This window comes from Neofelis nebulosa, chromosome 9 (genome assembly GCF_028018385.1).
Source record: "Neofelis nebulosa isolate mNeoNeb1 chromosome 9, mNeoNeb1.pri, whole genome shotgun sequence".
NCBI classification, from domain to species: domain Eukaryota; kingdom Metazoa; phylum Chordata; class Mammalia; order Carnivora; family Felidae; genus Neofelis; species Neofelis nebulosa.
In genome coordinates, this window is record NC_080790.1 from 27,917,114 (window position 1) to 27,933,413 (window position 16,300).

The 16,300-nt window shown below is 38.5% G+C and overlaps 1 long non-coding RNA gene across 1 annotated transcript in view; it reads left to right on the plus strand.

Annotated features, from left to right (window-relative positions):
- The first annotated feature begins 13,947 nt into the window (after positions 1-13,947).
- The window catches only part of LOC131484611 (uncharacterized), a 68,560-nt gene continuing 66,207 nt past the window's right edge, over positions 13,948-16,300 (plus strand). Inside the window, exon 1 of the long non-coding RNA XR_009248337.1 lies at positions 13,948-14,163. This is a non-coding gene — a long non-coding RNA (uncharacterized LOC131484611). The remainder of the gene's footprint in view (positions 14,164-16,300) is intronic.

Below are 16,300 nucleotides of genomic sequence, written 5' to 3' on the forward strand. Positions count from 1 at the left end.
CTAAATTAAAATGATTATAAATAGCCCTGTGATGAACAGCAGTAATTAGTAGGTAAGGCCTCGACCTTACAATCCTGGGCTAGACTTAACAATCCTTTTTGTTGCTGGAAGTGTTTCATGAAGCATCCTCAAAAGATAAAACCTAATACCATGTTTGTTTGAAGGGACAGTAAGGAAAGGTGATAATAAAATCACCTCCCACATATCACAAAGCTTAAAGTTAAGAGTAGATTTTGAGCTAATTTGGAAAACCATGTTAACTATGGAAGCACATTCTAAGTTAAGAAAGATGTGGAAAGCAAGTATGTCAATTAGCTTTGGCCACAATATGGCTAGATAGCAAACAACCAAAAAGTCATAGCCACATGCAAAGCAAGCATTTATCTAGCTTGTCCAAATGCAGATGGCCAGGCTCACCTGACCTTGGCAGGTCTTTACTAGGCAGTTCTGCTTCATATCCCAGGAGTTGGGAGTATCCCATTACAGGTCTGTGGGTAGACTGAGGCAGCTTCAGTCTATATGTCACTCACTTTCCTTGCATGAGCAAGATGATCAAGATGTGAACTTCTCATGTCTCTAGCGGAGCAACCCCCATTCCTCAAGTGCTTGTCAGGCCCATATCTTGCCTGCTGACATTGGCTAAAGTAAGTCACGTGGCGAAGCCTAAGGCAAGATGAGGGAAAGTGTTTTCAGGCCATGAAGTTTTGGAGAGGAGTGAATACCTCTGAACTAGAATCTACCACAAGAAAGGGAGAATATTATAATGACTTATCTTTTATCAAAGAACTTCTGTCTACTAGAAACAGGCAAAGAAAACCTCTTCAGGTCTCCTTGTCTCTTTCTTTTCCATACATGTACCTAACTAACTGAACAGCATGCTTCTGTGGACAGCCTCGACACCCTGTGAGCAAATGATGGAGATATGGGGCCCAGACTTGAGCATGAAGTCCCCTGAACAACATTTACATAGACCAGTGTCTGTGTTTGTTCTCTTGAAGGAACCACCCTTCATACAAGAATCTGCTTCAATGCATAGCCCCGGTGTCGGGCGACACTACCCTCATTTGCTTTTCAGGGCAGCGATCCTCAATTCTAGCCATACATTAGAGTCAGTTAGGGAGTGTTTAAAAACCACATGGTGCCTGAGCCCACCAAATCAATGAACTCATAATCTGTGGGGGCTGAGGCCCAACATAGCTATGATTTAGGTGCCCAGTGAAAGCACTGTGTATTCAGTGTTGAGAACCACTGTTCTCATACAACCATTAGCTTCTCTTTCAGTCTATTTTCTGTTTTCTCGGCCCTAGCGTTTTATTCACAGCTATGTGTAATTCCACTCTCACCTGTCATAGAATACTGAAACCTCCACAGCCAGCTGACATTTTTTCAAAATTTCTCAGTGGGGTGGGTAGAGGGGTGGTGGGGGGCAGCTTAGAAAACCTATAAATTCTTTCATATTAAGAAATTGATTAGCTGTGTTGTACCTGAGCCAGTATAGACTCCATTCCCAGCTGCACATTAGAATTACTTCGGGAACTTCAAAACAAAACAAAACAAAACAAATCAAACAAAAAAAACCCCATTTCTGCCTGACACCAACCTCTAGAGATTCTGATTCAACTGTTACCCCAGCCGGTGATATCGTTTTTAAAGGGCTCAGGTAAATTTTATTTTTTTCTCCTTAAGTAGGCTTCATGCCTAGCCTGGAGGGCCCAGTGTGGGGCTTGAACTCATGACCTTAAGATCAAGGCCTGACCTGAGATAGTCAGATGCTTAACCGACTGAGCCACCCAGGCACCCCTCAGGTACTTTTAATATGTAGCCAGTTTTGAGAATCATAGAACCTTGATAGGGCAAGCACATGATTTGCTAGACATTTGGGAGCTCTGCTAAGTCCCTGAGTAATACAACTCTCTGACACCAAGCACATCTTTTCTTCTTTGAAGTCGCCTTATTTGATCATACTTACTGTGTCTCCGTGAGTGTGCCGTTCCCTTGTTGCCGGTGTGTGTGTCTAGTATTTCTGGTATCTTGCACCAACATGCTTCTTGGGGCATAATCGTTAAGCAACAAGATATTTATTCTCCTGTCCCTGTCCAGAAATATTTGTCAGAGCTAGTTCTTCTCTTGCCTCTGGATGAGAATCTAAGTGGTCCATGACTGCTTCAGTAAGTGCTACATTATTGGCACTATCAAAAGCTGGCTTTGTCACCTGGACCTGGCAGGTGTTTCAAATTGATTCTTCCCCTCATGAGATGCCCAAGTATTCTTTGAAGGAAATTCCCTCCTTCTTCTCTCAGATTCCTGGGGATCTCTAACTGTAGCCCCTTTGGTAAGAGCAAATATGTCTTTATCCTGGCTGGTAACTTAAGTCTTTCCACAGCCACTTAGAAACCAGGTATGGCCTAGTTTCTTTCTTCTCAAGTCTGTTTTCCTCTTGGACAGGACTCAACAACATCCAGGCTCACTCTCTCCTGCCTGGCACACAACTGGCCCGTGGGAAACACTTCAGTATCTTTTGTGCCAACAAACTCTAGGAGTTCTGGCTGAACCCAGCTCAGCCACTGTTCCTTTGACCTATCCTTAGTGGTTGGTCAGCTTGCTTCTGGACCATTACATTTGCAGGAGGGAGTAAGACACCAGGCCCAAGGCTCTGTAACAGGGAGACAGCGCCCTGAGTATCCCGTGGAAGCCCCTCTCACCAGTGTGAGGTGACTGGCTGGCATTTCCTTACTTGACTCAGAGTTGGGGCAGGATTCGCCCCACGTTAATGAGTCTTGCCAGAAATGCCTCCCCAGTGCTGCTGATGAAAAATGTGTTAATCATAATTAACTAAGTCACTGATGCTATTTAACCTGAATTGTTCTGCTTAGAGTTACCCAAGTGAGAAGTGGCTGGATTGCAGACCACACCTGCCTTCATGACGATCAATTTGGGACTCATGTTTAAAACTACTGATTGTTTTCTTTGTCCTTGGCATATTAATGCATCTTCATACTTATGGCTCATTACTCCCTTTGGCAGTCTTATGGGCCTCTTATTTCACTTCTGTTTCAGCTTCTCTGGTAAATGACTGCCTGCCTGCCCCCCCTGAGGACCCCAAAGCAAATTTCAGGTACGCCACGTAGCCTATATTTAGAATCGTGTTGCTCAACACATTCCCTCCAAATTTCATAAAAATCTGTCAGGCCGATTCTGCTTATGTGGTAACAGAGATATGTAAAAATACATACAAATATATTTTTATTTTTATAGCTACACATAGATGCAGTTAAAAATAAATAAAAATTAGGCAGTAAATCCAACGGGCTAAGGGAAAAGAGTATTTTGATTGTATTGTTGGAATAGATGGGAATTTGAATGGCGTTGTTTCTCAACCCTGCTGGAGGCTGGGGGATAGTAAATTTCCTCAAATACCACTTAAGTCTCTGTGCTCCTTGCTATTTGTCTTGCCAGGGATATCATAGGTCTTGATGGATTTGTTATGTGCAGTCATGCTTGGCTGATGGTTCCACCTCTTTGATTGTCCCACCAGGAATTCCATTATGGGGCTGTCCTTTGGAAATCCGCTTTTAGCTCAGCCTGCTGTGCTGCCACGTGCCCTGAAGGCTTAGTTGGGTAAACTTCTTGTTAGGTGCTCTGCTAGGCGCTTAGTATACAGATGTGAGTCAGAACGAAAGGTTTAGTTTTAACCTTCCCAAATTGCTAAATATAATTACATCTTTTTATACATCTTTACTATAGTAGAGGTGCTGCCAGAAAGACATAATTCTTTTTTTTAAATTTTTTAAATGTTTATTTATTTTTGAGAGAGAGAGAGAGAGAGAGACAGGAGACAGAGTGTGAACGGGGGAGGGTCAGACAGAGAGGGAGACACAGAATTCGAAGCAGCCTCCAGACTGTGAACTGTCAGCACAGATCCTGGCTCGGGGCTCGAACTCCCAAACTGTGAGATCATGACTTGAACCTAAGTCGGGTGCTTAACCCACTGAGCCACCCAGGTGCCTCAGACGTAGTTCTTTTAGAAGGGAAATGAGTTCTTTGGATTCTTATGAAGTTGTGGATTCATTTTCATTTTTGTCCTAGTAGCCATCATTTGTCTGAAAATTTTCTTGCAGTTTATTAAAACGAGTTCTCTCTGCACTGTTCTGGAGAACTTAGCTCTTTCGGATACAAATGAGTTGGAGTTTCATTTTTATTTATTTGTTTGTTTATCTATTTATTATTATTTTTAAAATTTAGTGAATCACCAGATCTGACAGCTCACCAAGAGGTGCCAGAGTTTTTTCTGCATAAGCAGCTGGGTATAGCCAAGATGTGATTTCTAAAATTGGGAATCCTTAACGGTACAGTTGAGAATTGTATTAAATTTAGCAGGGGAAAAATAACCAGAGGGGGATTCACTTCAACTTTTAACTTCTGCAAATGTCTGATTGATTCTCATTGTTCTCAAATTTTTAAATTATGTTCTTCAAGGAGAAAGGGTGTAAGCTCTAAGGTTGCAGGGTTAGTCTAAGTAAGATGTTCTGTCAATATTTTTATCTTCAAAGGTCCCATAACATTGACATTCAAATCTATGTATATTAAGCACTTATCTATATTAAATTATAGATTTTTTTCTATGGCCAATGTTTGAGTAAAATTAATAATTATTCTTATTCTAGGTAGAAATTAAATGTAGCCTGGTTCCAGGGCACCTGGATGGCTCAGTCCATTAAGCTTCTGACTCTTGATTTCAGCTCAGGTTGTGCTCTTGCAGTTGGTGAGTTCGAGTTCTGCTTCGGGCTCTGTGCTAATGGTGTGGAGCCTGCTTGGGATTCTCTTTTTCTGCCCCTCTCCCACTTTTGCTTACTCTCTCTCAAAATAAATAAATAAATAAAACTTGAAAACAAAATGTAGGCTGGTTCCTTTACTCCTCCCATTTTACTCTTTCCTCGGTGATTAGAATCCTTACCTTTCAGTGCATATGTGTAGGTAGAATGTTGCTGCCTCTCTCCTCCACTCCCGTCAGCTCCACACTGTACTTACTGGCTTAATATATGCCCCATGCTAGCCCTTTTTAGGGGAGGGCTAACTTATGTGCATACATAACTGCTGTCTCTGGCAAAGATGGAATTCTGCAACACGTAACAATGCCTTCATGGTCCCCATTTATTTATTTTTTAATACAACCTCCCTCCTCTTTATCTTTTCCCCAGTCACTCAGCAGACTTTGAGTCTGGCTCAAAGGCTGTCCATTTGCTACACATCCCTTTCAACAATTTTATCTTCTTTCCTACCTACTTCCTCTAGAAATACATTGTTCATTTCTTAAAGATATGTGTAATTCTTTCAAGTATGGTATTTCAATCACAGCAACTGTATCCCTAGGTATTTTCTGAGTGAATTAACTATTAAAGCTTATAAATAGAGCTATGCATGTACAAATGGTCAAAAGCAGTTGGAATATCTTATCACCAACAACACTGATTATTGGGCATTCCACAGATGGTGTTTCACTTCTCTTTTCCCTTTGCCAAATGCCACTCTATGGTTCTTCCCCAATCCTATTCCCCCCTGCCCTGTTTTTTGGTGTTCATTGTTCTAGCTTCTGGAATCCCTTAGAAGAAGCAAAAATGATGCAAATAGAATATCCAATATAGGCCCAAAGGATCATCTTTTCTTTTCTGCTGTTCTGCTTCTGTTCTTATCCCTTATTTTTCCTATTTTTGGACTAGATATATCCTTTTACTATTTTTCTATGTTAAAAACGATGGTACCCGTTAAGATCTATGAAGTAGGTATATAGGAGAAAATTTAATTTTTTTTAATGTTTATTTATTTTTGAGAGAAAGAGAGAGAAAGCAGGAGAGGGGCAGAGAGAGAGGGAGACACCGAATCCAAAGCAGGCTCCAGACCCCGAGCTGTCAGCACAGCCTGACATGTGGCTGGAACTCACAGACCACGAGATCGTGACCTGAGCCTAAGTCAGACATTTAACTGACTGAGCCACTCAGGCACCCCTATAGGAGAAAATTTAATTGGCACCATTCTACACTTGAAAACTAAGAACAAGGATGGGTTAAATCACTGTAGATGAAGAGCCAGGATCTGAACTTTCCGTTGACGCATAGCTATTCCTTTCTCTCTCCCTTGCAATAGCACTTCAAAGTCAACCATAGCAGAGTTTCAGAAATAAATAGAACACTTAAATTAGAGCTGTGGTCTGCCTTTAATAATTAGCCAATAATGAAATACTGACCAGAAATTTACCTAATTACCTATCATATGTGAAATCTCCACTATGCAGCTTAGATTTGAAGGGACAAATTAATTTAGATTTGAATAAAATCCGTTTAGTTGGAATTACGTTCTAGCTATAGGTTGTCCCAAAGAAATACATTCATAAGTAATGGCATATCTTAGAATGCTGGTTAATTCTTGTAACTTCCAATTTATAAGTTTCTAGTCTTAGATTTTATAGCATTTGGGTGGAGTTAATATAATTGTTGAGCCTTTCTGATTATAGTTTCCTTGCATTCATGCATTTAACCAACACATACCGAGGGCCTAATGTGTGTTAGATACTGTTCTAGGTGCTGCAAGAATTACTAAGTGAAAGTGTTTGCAATTTTGCCATCATTGCAAAGTGGATCCAGAAATGAAGGTTAAGAAAGGGTCAGCATGAAGACATAATACAGTCTCTTTCTACTGCAAGTTATGCTGATTTTTTTTTTTTTTTCTACTGGTTGTTTAAATGAAACAGAATGTTTGGGCTGCATGGAACCTGTTCTGATTAATCCCTTCCATGCAGAGTAGCTCAGGATCACAGAGCAAATTATTAGCAGCTAGGTCCAACCTGAGATTGCTGAGTGGTAAGTTGGATATTTGTTCCAAAATATTGTTAGTGTTATGGAACCAGGCTGGAACACTGGTGGAAAAACCAAGTGGCACTGGGACATCTTGGTGGATTGGAGATTTATTTAACACTGGCTGGCTCAGAGGAGACCATTTCTCCAAAGATCTGAGCCCCAAATGAAGGGGTAAGGGTAATTTATAGTTGTCAGCTTCCATATCTTTAGCGGGTTTTCGCACGCATGGCAAACAGGGCGAAAAGAACCGGGAAGAGGGGGTCTCCAAGCTAGAGACCAGAGCTTGTTTTAGTCCTGTCGGCCATCTTATGGTGTAAAACTTTATTCATTTTCCCAACCGTCTAACTCTTAATTTTTGACTTCCCCTTTGGTCTCACCCAGAGAACATTTGTCTATCCCGTCCCCCATCCACCCCTTTGGAAATATTGATTCTCAGCATGAGGAAAACCTCAGGGTCATGAGTAATCCACTTAGAACATCTTCTCTTTACGTGTTGGTTGATAAAAACAGAATTGCTCAGAGTAGAAAGATGTCTGTGGTTCTACTATGACCACTGCCATGTAGTTGTATAGATTTCTATCTTTACATACTTCATTGGATCCTTATAAAATGATAGATTAACAAAGACAGATTTACTATCATGTGTTTCAGGTGAGGGAGTGGAGTCTCAAAAGATAAAGCAATACCAAAAGTCACCAAGTCACTTGGGGATGAAAACAAGACTGGGACACAGATCTAATTTTTGGTACAGAACTTTCTCCTAAAGCATCCCAGGTCTTCATATTGTCTTATCTGCAGTTTCAAAGTTTGTTATCACATAAGCAGCCACAGATCCTGAGCCTATGAGCCAAGTCAATATATGATACATGACACATGTCGTATATGACTTTCTGCCAGTAGATGATAACGATTGCCATTGATTAGGTAAATGATTGAGTGAAGCCTAGGAAGTCTCTAGGCCAGTAGGCATTTTCTATTCATGGCTTGAGGTTGCGGAGGGAAGGCAAGGGAAGGCAATGAACATTTATTGAATGTCTGTTAGTTACAAATGCTATTACTGTAAGCATAGTAACCCTGTGAGAGAGTTAGGTATTTTCTACATTTTTGAATTGAGAGATGTAAAGTTCTGAGAGTCAGGATAATGCAGCTAGAAACTAGCACATTCAGGTGAATGTGTTGCAGTGAACTATACTCTTCTTCTTTGAATCAAATTCAATTTCTACATCAAGGCAAATAGATTTGTTCTCTCAGTAAAAAGAGCTGGATGTTCTACCCTGTTGTAGTTGAGGCAGTCAGTTAATGAAGCATGGTATGGCATGAAGAGACAGATCAGGATTGGAAATTTAATCTATAAATTATACTGTCTTATCATCATCATCAAACTCAATAAACTTCAATGTTTCTGGTCTTCTTTATCCATTTCCTAAGAAAAAAAGAATATGTTCAATTTTATTTAAACTGGCATTGTTTTTTAGTCATGAAATCTTTAACCATGCATGCATTCATGTGGTGTCATGCTCATACATTTGCATGTGCTAATACCCAATGGAGTCCTGGGAATTTCAAATTTAATATATAATATATTTTAGAATAGTCACTATTTAATACTTATGCCTCCAGACATTCTCTGGAGAGTTCTAGTTGGGGGAAAAAAAAAGAAAGAAATAAAAACTTTTTCAAAGCTTCCCAACACATCTAAGAAGTAAAATCCTGTTAACAAATACTTTGGCAAAATTCCATCAACTAAAACTTCTGCTAGCAAATTTCATTGAAAAAAAAAAAAGAAAAGAACAACTCCATTAAAATGACAGCAACAGCAATAGTCTATTCCAGGTTGATAGTAATGACTTTCTTTTGGAGAGATGGTTCTGATCATGTAAATTTTTTTTAATGGAAATGTGTACATAATGAAAATTTCTCACATCTAGCTGCTTTTCTTGACAGTGAAATATCTCCATGGATATACTTGTCAACTTAACTGACTGAGTATTTCTTTCATGCAAAGAGATAACATTTGCACTTACTGATGAGATCTGGGAGGATCTACTAGATGAGTGGTTAGCCAAACAAGATGTTAAGGATAAAGGCTTTTCTAGATGTCCTGGTGGAGTATTGTCACAAAATGTTGGTTCCTTTGGTCTCCAATTAACATTTGAGTTCCTGGATACAGTGATTTAAAGGTGGGCATTAACTGAAAGTAGTTTTGAAATTATTAAGATCTATTTGGTTCAAGAGCTGATAATTACTTTCCTAATTTTTTTCTTTCTACCTAAGGCTGTGCTTAAGAAAGAATTTCTTTCAGTAGATTGCCTTATTGTTTTGTTGGTTATTTCCTATGCAAAATATTTTTATTTTGATGTGATCTCAGTAGTTTACTTTTGCTTTTTCCCCCTTGCCTGAGGAGACATACCTAGAAAAGCTTTTGCTAAGGCCCACATCCAAGAGATTACTGCCTATGTTTTTTTAAAATAGGTTCTGTGGCTTCAGGTCTCACATTTAGGTCTTTAATCCATTTTAAGTATTTTGTGTTTGGTTTAAGACTGTGGTCCAGTTTCATTCTTTTGCATATACCTGTCTAGTTCTCCTGAGACCATTTGAAGAGAGTGTCTTTTTTCCACTGTATGTTTTTGTCTCTTTTGTCATAGATTAATTGACCATATAAGTGTAGGTTTATTCTGGGCTTTCTATCCTGATGCATTGATTTATATGTCTATTTTTGTCTGCCAATACAATACTGTTTTGTTTATTATAGCATTGTAGGGTATCTTGAAATCTGGGATTGTGATACCTCCAATTTTTCCTCTTTCTCAAGATTGCTTTGGTTATTTAGGGTCTTTTGTGGTTCCATACAAATGTGAGGATTATTTATTTTAGTTCTTTGAAAAAATAATATTGGTATTTTGTTAGGGATTATTTGAATCTTTGGATTTCTTTGGGTAGTATGGACATTTTGATGATATTAGTTCTTCCAATTAATGAGCATGATATGTCTTTTCATTTGTTTGTGTCATCTTCAATTTCTTTTATTAATGCTTTATAGTTTTCAGAGCACGGGTCTTTCACCTCTTTGGTTAAATTAATTCGTAAGTATTTTATTCCCTTTGTCTCAGCTGTAAGTGGGATTATTTTCTTAATTTCTCTTTCTGCTACATTATTAGTAGTGTCTAGAAACACAACATATTTTTATGTATTAATTTTGTATCTTGTAACTTTACTGAATTCATTTATTAGTACTAATAGTTTTTGGTGGAGTCTTTAGGCATTTTTTTTTTCCAAAGAAGATGTACAGATGGTCAAAAGACACATAAAAAAATGATCAGCATCAATAATCATCAATGAAATGCAAATCAAAACCATAATGAGAGATCATCTTCTTCTTGTCTAAATGGCTAATATAAAAAAGACAAGAAATAATAAGTATTGGTGAGAATGTGGAAAAAAAGAAACCCTTGTGCACTGTTGGGAATGTAAATTGGTACAGCCACTGTGGAAAACAGTATGGAGATTCCTCAAAAAATTAAAAATAGGATCACCCTCTGATCCAGTAATTCCACTACTATTTACCCAAAGAAAGTGAAAACACTACTTTGAAAAGATATATCCACCCCTATCTTTATTGCAGCATTATTTACAATAGCCAGGATATGGAAGCTGTCCATCAGTAGATGAACAGATAAAGAAGAGGTGGTGTATATGCGCAACGAAATATTACTCAGCTATAAAAAGAATGAGATCTTGCCATGTGGGATGACACAGATGGGCCTATTGAGTATTACGCTAAGTGAAATAAGTCAGACAGAGAAAGACAAATAAGAAAGACACAGAAAGACAAACCATATGATTTCACTTCTATGTGCAATCTAAAAAAATGAACAAACAAAAAACAGAAACAGAATCATAAATACAGAGAACTTTGGTGGTTGGTGGGAGGGAGTGGGTGTTGGGAGTAATAGAAAAATAGGTTAAGGGGAATAGCAGGTGCAAACTTCCAGGTATAGAATAAATAAGTCACAGGGATGAAAAGTACAGCATGGGAATATAGTCAATAACATTGTAGTAATAACGTACAGTGACAAGTGGTAATTATACTTACCATTGTGAGTGTAGCTTAATGTATTGAACTCTTCAATCACTGTGTTGTACACCTGAAACCACTATACAGCATTGTATGCCAACATTCTTAAATGGAATCAGCAGCCTTGAGCACTAAAATTTCATAGATTTCTTAGAAGGCGAGTTGTGGGATTTTCTTTTATGTATAGTGTGTGGTTGCTTCCTCCAACACTATTTCTTGACTGATCCACATTTGATATTTCTAGCAGCTCTCAAAATACTTGAGCCTGTGAGAATGCATCATTACAAGACCCTGGAAATTGAAAGTACAGCTTTAGGGATAAATTCTGACTGTAGCACAAGGGCTAGGTCATCTTCCAAACAGGGTCAATAGACCTAGGAATCCTCTGCCTATGTGTATGTTGGGCTCAGGCACAAAGAATTACACTCATGGGCTGCTGTAGATCTAACAATTCGTTTTGCAGGTGCCAAAGGAAAGGGTTTTTTGAGACACAATACTGGTTGGATGTTACTCACCTGCCATGGAGCCATCCCTATGAATTGCATGGCGGTGGAGCACTGGGACTGCATCTAGTCAATATGTCTGTCACAAGACTTAGTAGGCTCTATGATCTGCAATTGAACTTATTAATGGGACAGAGTAAAACCTGGAAGAAGATTATGCTTTTAAATGATAAGGGTACTACCCACAATTTTGTCACCAGAACTTTTGAATCTTGCCCAGAATGTTCCAGAGCTGTGTTAATAGACCTCCCTATTGCCTCCAATTCTGTCTCATCCCAACAGCTGCCAGTTCATAAGAATGCCTCTAGAACAGGGCTTCTTAGACTTTCATATGTGTAAAAATATGCATACAAATGTCCTAGGGATCTTGATAAAATGTAGATTCTGATTCAACAGGTCTAGGGTGGGACCTGAAATTTTATATTTAAAATAAGCTCCTGGGTGATACAGATGCTGCTTGTCCACAAACCTTTTGAGTACCATAGCTTTAGATGTGCTTTCAAGAAAATAAAATGAAATTAACATTTGTGAGTCAGAACTCAAGTTCAAAAGCTCCAGGAAATTTACAGATATTGTTTCACCCAGTTTTCTAAGGAATCTGAAAAATGCATACTATGTCTGTTTTACAGATGAGAAAGCTGAAGCTTGGATACTTTAACTTGGCCCAAATTAGCTGGCTGGTAATGGCAAAGCTAGGATTTGATCCTGGTTTCTCTGCCTCCAAAGGTTTTCATCCTTCTGCCTGACCTTGCTGCCTCCAGTACTCATGTCCCTCAGAGTATGCTGACCTGCCAAGGTTTTTGTTTGTCACAGTATCCCAACAGATGAGTAAACTAGCAGATTGAAATGCTTTCCACCCAAATACTAGTAATACAATAACAAAGTGATTATTTATTTATTTAAGTTGGCTTCACTCCCAACGTGGGACTTGATAGTCTAGCAACTGAGCCAGCCAGGTTCCCCACAAAGTGATTCTTTAAAAAGTCATAAATACAGAGTAACAAAGAAAGCAGGAAACCTTTGGAATACGGGCGAGCAGAAGGACAAGTGGTAATTGTACTAAAATACCAGACAAAGCTGGGTCTAGGACGCAGTGAGAAGAGCCAGAAGCCAGCTGATAGCGGATCAGTGATTCTCAAACTTCTGCTGGAAGGGCCATCTTGTGAGTTAACACCATTCACTAGAAGAATGAAGGCTGGAATTTTTAGAATAGCTCAGGGCGTAAACAAGTAGGGAAGAGTTGGCTCTACATTTGTAAGACAGTAGTGAAGCTCTGGTAGGGAAATGATGAAAAGGACAAAGGAAGTGAGGAAGAGCCTCATAATTACTACCCAACACTTACTGTAAATGTTCAAAAAACAACAACAATAGAGGCAAGGGAAAGCTTTTGCCTTCAGGAGGAATCAATGTAAGAGAGTATATGCTAGAGCCAAATAATAAGGACTTTCTTATTTTTAAGAAATCAAGAGATGGGTTTTCTTGAAGAGATGGGACTGTCTAACTGGACCTGTTAAAACATTGAACTTATATGGAGGAGAAAGAGCTACGTGAGTTCTCTTAATTAAAGGGAACAGTTTTAGTAAAACTCTAGAGGTATAAATGCTTGTGCTAAAAAAGAATGAGAATCAAGGATAAGAGTGGTTGAGGTAAGGTAACAGGAGCTAGGGATCTGAACAGAAGGGAAATAACAGGCCAGTGAGCAGAATCAACAAAGAACTACTTACCACTGACTCCAGGGAGAGGCTGCATGAGTCATCCCGGGGTTTTGCTTGCTCCTGTATACCTGTCAGAGAGGGGCTGACAAGTGTAGAGTGGGGCTGACAGGTGAGTACCATGGCAGTCAGGGAAGCATGTGGGGGCTGCCGGTTACAAGGAAATAAAACCTTGACATGAGGACCTCATTCCTTCTAATCTGAGTGGATCTCAAGAGGGAAACAATCTGTAAGTATTAAATTCTTGACCTAGGTATCTGTATTCATCTTGAGAACATATTTTGCTGCAAATCACAGTGACAACACTCCTGTTGCTTAGTTCACTGAAGAACAAAGTGTGAACTGGTAAATCATGGGAAGCATTGGTTTCCATCTCCATCCGAGAGGACTCTTTTAGGAGGTTTGGTCAGGACGATGCTTGGAGCCTGTGGTTGCAGGGTACCCAAATGCCTGGTTATTCCACTTACAAGATGATAATCATTTTAGTTGTTTCTTTTAATTTTAAGCTCCATAAAAGGAGTTATTAAAATTATGATTTCTTTTTAGATTTTCCTCAGTGTCTTTGCAATCTGTTCGGTATATATTAATGCTCAACATATATTTTCCCACTTATTTTTGAAAACGTTCCTGAGACAACACCTTAGTTTTTGTTTGTTTGTTTGAGAAAATAAGATGCTTTATGTAACAACAAACAAGCAAAAACTACCCCAAAGTAGCTCAAGTAACATTATGGGAAAAAATAGCTTCAATGTTGGATTTTGAAAGCACTAGAATTTTCCTTTTCTGTTTTCAGCTGTGGGACAGAGGAAGAGACAGAGTCCTAAAGTTACTGTGGTGTAGACATCAACAACCATGGATGATCTTGGATGTGTCATTACTTCTCTGGGTCTTGATATCCTAAAATACAAAAGGAAAGATTACACTAAGCCGTCTCTCTGATCCCGTTAGCTCCAACCCTCTGTGATCTTGAAGATGTAATCTCTGGTTTATAGATCTGCATTTATGTCAAGGGAAATGTCATGGTAAGTTTTACATCATCATAGCAAAACTGCTGAAGTAGTAGATTGAACAATGCATTTGTATATCACAATGTAACCGGTCATCCCTCATTTATACAAATCTTGTAGAAGAAATGACAGTCAAAAGCCTCTCCATATTCAAGTATAAAAAAATCTATAAAATTGTATTCAACTGGTTAGCAGCCTGTGTCTGAGGTTTTAATAGAGTTATATTTCTTTTCTGTGTTCAGAGAAGGCTTTTCCAAATGGATATGAGATGGGCACTTGATTTGGCTGCCCTTTCTAAACTGTAGACTGAATTTATTCATGCAGCTCATGATTTATCTCCTTTATTTGTTTCATTAAACATGGTTTTTATTTTTTCAGAAGCCAGCGCATATATTTTGTCATTATGGAAATGAATTTCAAGTAGGAAGGAATGAGATAAAAGATTTATCCCGCATGAAACAAATCTGATGTGTGAAAACCTGCATTAGAAAGAAAAAGATATATCAATGTAAAAATTATTCACTTTGCCCAGATGTTTAGGAATGTATTTATTCCTCAAGGATTAAATTAGAGAACACTTAACCCAATATTTATTCATTCATTCAATTAACACAGATTCAACTTATGCACAATTTTTATAATTTCATTTCTTGTTTAATTAGGTCAATTTGTGGTGTTTAAGTAACTTCTGATTTTTTAAATGAAAGCATAAGTAGAATTTCTATTTGACAGTAGTAATTACATTGGATTTGGAAATAATGGAAAATGAGAGGACAAATAAAACCAAGAGAAAACTAATAAAGGTTAGTATAAAGCAAACCAAAACAAAAAAAGAACAAATATGGTTCCACCTAAAATCTGAACAGATTAAGAAAAAATACTGAACAGACTAAGAAACAGAAATACAAAATCAAAATAATGGTCTGATTTTAGAATTTACGGTTTAGAAAAGGAATCCCTCTCCCCAACATGCCCCTTTCTCTTTCTCTCTCTCTTTTACACATACTGTCTCTCTCACTATTCCCTCCTCAAGTTGGGACACACTAGGTTCATTATGTCTCCCTTATGGGAGACACTGAGATTTGGAAATTTAATCCTTTAAAGATTTTGCCATACTAGAGATTCAAATAGGATCATTCAGTTGATTATACTGAGTTCCTAGTATGGCAACTTTTTTTTTTTTTCTCAATATATGAAGTTTATTGTCAAATTGGTTTCCATACAACACCCAGTGCTCATCCCAAAAGGTGCCCTCCTCAATACCCATCACCCACCCTCCCCTCCCTCCCACCCCCCATCAACCCTCAGTTTGTTCTCAGTTTTTGACAGTCTCTTAGGCTTTGGCTCTCTCCCACTCTAACCTCTTTTTTTTTTTTTCCTTCCCCTCCCCCATGGGTTTCTGTTGAATGAAAAATGCTGTGCATTCTGTGTGTGAGGGGCCAGGAGGATTCTGAAGATGTTATTAAAAAAAAACAACAACTGATATTTATTTGGCACCTATTATGAGCTAAACACTATGTTAGTCATTTTGTATGTGAGGCAGTTCACTGAATCAGAAATTAAGGCCTGAAGATGACCTTTATCAAGGAGAGCATCTAGGCATCATCCCCCACCTTCAGGTCTAATATATCATCTCTGTACTAGACTCATTCCCTAAAATATGGTCACAGTCTATGAATTGCTTATCAGCTGGTTGTTTTCTCAGTATAGTAGACAAAGGAATATAATACTGCTGGGCATGGTTATTGATATTAGGGAAGTATGAAATGGAGGAGGAGGAGGAGGAGATCGGAATAGGGAATGAATATATTTATTTAATGAAGCAACAAGAAAATCTTCATGGGAAAGGCTGTATATGAAATTGGCTTCTAAGAAATGAAACAATTTTGACAGGTAGGAATAGGGCTGGGAACATTCCAGAAGAAAGGAAGAACTCAGACAGAATCACCTGTGCAAAAAGGAAATCAGACAGTTTTATAGGAATCTTTAAGCAGAAAGCCAAGAAGTTCTAAAATGTTAGATGAGATTGCAAAAGGAGAGCTCAATTAGGAGGCAGTAATAACAGACTAAATCCATGTGGGTCTGGGCAATCAATTGGATGGGGAGAGTGTAAGGGAAAGTAAAGACTACAGTGAGTCAGCAAATAGTTGAT